The 3456-nt window shown below is 49.7% G+C and overlaps 1 protein-coding gene across 2 annotated transcripts in view; it reads left to right on the plus strand.

The window, feature by feature from the left end:
• The first annotated feature begins 1357 nt into the window (after positions 1-1357).
• Slc9a3r2 (SLC9A3 regulator 2) overlaps positions 1358-3456 on the plus strand; it is a 17209-nt gene continuing 15110 nt past the window's right edge. For both annotated transcript variants that reach the window (XM_029557747.1, XM_029557748.1), the window contains exon 1: positions 1358-1433. The gene's annotated coding sequence lies outside the window, so the exon portion shown is untranslated. The remainder of the gene's footprint in view (positions 1434-3456) is intronic.

A 3456-nucleotide genomic window follows, 5' to 3' on the forward strand; every position in this document is an offset into this window, starting at 1 on the left:
GTGTGTGTGTGTGTGTGTGTGTGTGTGTGTGTGTGTGTGTGTGTGTGTCTGTACGCCAAAGTACACATGTGGAGGTCAGAGGACAGTTTGTAGGAGTTGGTTCTTTTCCTCTACCATGTGGATCTCAAGGATCAGGATCAGGTCATCAGGCTTGGTGGCAACTGCCTTTGCTTGCTGAATCATCTTACTGGCCTAGAGTACTCCTCATCTTTATCCCACTATCATTTCAATTCTTAGGGAGCCCTACATTTATTTACCTTGATTCCACATAATCCTTCCTTAGGTTCTGTTCAGGGAAACTGGAGTTACTGACTCCTCAATGGACCCACTCTCCCCTATTTTTAACCTTCCAAAAGGTGTCCTGACCTTGTCATTCCTAGATGCATAGCACCCCACTGCCCATGGGAACAATTTTCATGCCTTAATTGCTCTCTCCCTCCCCACCTCCTGCTGCACCTTGCAGGATCCTTGGGTAGATTCCAGATTAATCTGGAGCATCCACTCCAAAAGACCTATAGGGCCCCAGATTTCATTAAATTGGGGACTGCTCCAGCTCTGGACCTTCCTTGCTCAGGCCAACCCGTTTCCTTGTGTCTCAGTGGTATTTAGCCAATGCTTTTCCAGTACCAGTGCCCAATGTCAAGTAATTGGCAAATGTTTGGTCATAAGGGCTGGGATACTTGGTGAGGGTGCCTAGGGGCACCCCAGCCCAGAGATATGAAAGGCAAAGCTAATCACGACCTTGTTAGAAGTCAGGCTTCTGTACCTATCACTCCCCATGGCATGCCTCCCTATGTTTGAACGGTGTAATCAGCCACAGGACCTCATCCAAATCCCAACCCCCCAGAACTGGAACTGGTTTAAACTAGGGTCTGAGACAAATTTCCCCTCCATCATTACCTACCACCCCATGCTGCGAAGGCGCAATCACATCCATTTACGCCAGGTGGCGCTGTGTGGTTGATGTTACGGAGGCAGTCACAGATGGGTGCCCCGTCTCCGGGCTAGGGGCGGGGCCTCTGAAGGCTCCAGGTTTCCGGTCCCTCCTTTCGACCCCTTCTCTCCCTCTCAGTGTTTCTCTCCCTCCCTCCCCGTCCCTCCCTTTCTTCCTGCCCCCTTCTTTCTCTGCCTCTTCCTCTCCACTTCTCTTCTGTTTCTCCTCTCTCCGTTCTCTTTCTCCCCCTCCCTCTCCTGTCTCTCTGTCGGCCTCTCTCCCTCTCCGACCTCTCTCTCCTCTCTCCCCCTCCCTCTCCTGTCTCTTCTCTCTCCCGCCCTCTCCTCTCTCTCTCTCCCTCTCCGTGTCTGCCTCTTTGGGTCTCCTCTCTAGCCTCTGTGTCGTCCCCCCCCCACCCCCGCGTTGTGCTGATCCAGCCTGGTCCAATTTGAGGCGCTAAAGAGTGATGTGGCCTGCTGTTGTTCGACAGAGGCTTTAAGTGAGACCTTGTGATACTTGCAGGGCGGTTAGTGGTTAAGAGCAGCAGTGCCTGCCCAGGAAGCTCCTGGCCATTACTAGGCTTCAGACTAATGGCTCCATCTCCAGACAGGATCCCCAGGCCCCGCCCACATCCAGCTTGCACTGAGGCGGTGGTGCTTGTAAAAGGGATGTAGCTAGGTCCAGCTCCTAGAGAAAAACCCTCTGTCCCATCAGGGGTGCTGGGCAGCTACACTCTATGGGGCCCATCAACAGTACAAGGGAGGGAAGGACTGAGAGGTCAGAAATACCAGCATGCTACTGGTCTGGGGCTAGGTCACTCTTCAAAGAACTAGCAAAATAAAGTCCACTGGCTCTAAGGCCTCACTGGCCACCTCCCTCCCACATTCTCAGAGTCCCAGACCCCTTTGCAATTCCCACGTTCGAGCTTTGTTGGTAATTCCATTTGCCACTCTCTCACCTCCATGGGGTGTCTTGTCTGCCTAAGGTCTCTGGGAGGATTGGGGGAGAAGGTCTGGGAGGAGTGGTCTTTGAGAGCCTTTGAGGGTCATCACCACCTCTGCTGCACTAGGCTCCCCACTCTTGTCTATGCTGGTCATTCACTGTACCACCATGCTCAGCTTCATTCACTTTTTAAAAAAATTTTATTTATTATTTTTATTTTATGTGTATGCGTGTATTGCCTGCATGTAGGTAAGTGCTCCAGTGTCATGCAATGCCCTGGGAGGTCAGAAGAGGCTGTTGGATACCCCTGGGGCTGGAGTACTGACAGTCATTAGCTGCCATGTGGGTACTGGGTCTTCTGGAAGAAGAGCCAGTGTTCTTAACCACACTGAGCCATCTCTCCATCCCCTCATTCACTCTTTTTAAAATTTTTAATTTTTATTTTATGTGTATGAGTGTTTTACCTGTATGTACATAAGTGCATGCAGCTGGATGTGGTGGTGCACGCCTTTAAACCCAGCACTTGGGAGGCAGAGGCAGGCGGATCTTTGTGAGTTCAAGGCCAGCCTGTTCTACATAGTGAGTTCCAGGACAGCTGGGGCTACACTGAGACCCTGTCTCAAAAAGACCAAAAAAAAGAAAGTGCATGCAGTGCTCAAGGAGGTTAGAAGAGGGTGTTAGATCTCTTGGAACTGGTTGGAACTGGGGTTAAGAATGGATGTTAGCTGCCATATGGGTGCTGGGAACTGAATCTGGGTCCTCCGACAGAGCAACAAATGTTCTTAATCTCTGAGTCATTGCTCCAGGGTTCCCCATTTCCATTTTATTTTTTAATTATTTATTTTTTAAATATGTTTATTATTCTATATGTATGCATGTACTGCCTGCTTGTATGTAAGTGCATCTATGTCATGCAGTGCCCATGGTGGTCAGAAGAAGGCTCAGATGCCCTGGAGCTGGAGTTATAGATGGTTGTTAGCCGCCATGTGGGTGCTGGGAATTGAACCCAGGTCCTCTGCAAGAGTAGCCAGTACTCTTAACCTCTGAGCTAGCTCTCCAGCCCTCCCAGTTTAGGTTGTTTTTTTTTTTTTTCTGTTGTTGTTGTTTTTGTCTTTTTGAAGCAGGGTCTCCCTGTGGCCCCAGCTGTCTTGGAACTCACTATGTAGACCAGGCTGGCCTTGAATTCACAGAGATCCACCTGCCTCTGACTCCCAAGTGCTGGGACTACAGGCGTGCGCCACCATGCCCAGCTTTTAGTTTTATTTTCTTTAATATTTTATTTACTATTTTTATTTTATGTGTATGAGTGTATTGCCTGCATGTATGTGAGTGCACCTGTGTCATGCAATGCCACGGAGGTCAGAAGAGGGCTTTGGATCCCCCTAGAACTGGAGTTAAGGACAGTTTGAAGCCGCCATGTGGGTTCTGGGAATTGAACCCAGGTCCTCTGCAAGAGCAGTCAGTGCTCTTAACCTCTGAGCTATCTCTCCAGCCCCTCATTTTAGTTTTTAAAAAATATTTTATTAGCCTGGCGTGGTGGTGCATGCCTTTAATCCTAGCACTCGGGAGGCAGAGGCAGG

Source organism: Nannospalax galili, unplaced genomic scaffold, assembly GCF_000622305.1.
Source record: "Nannospalax galili isolate Female #2095 unplaced genomic scaffold, S.galili_v1.0 scaffold668, whole genome shotgun sequence".
In the NCBI taxonomy this organism is placed as follows: Eukaryota; Metazoa; Chordata; class Mammalia; order Rodentia; family Spalacidae; genus Nannospalax; species Nannospalax galili.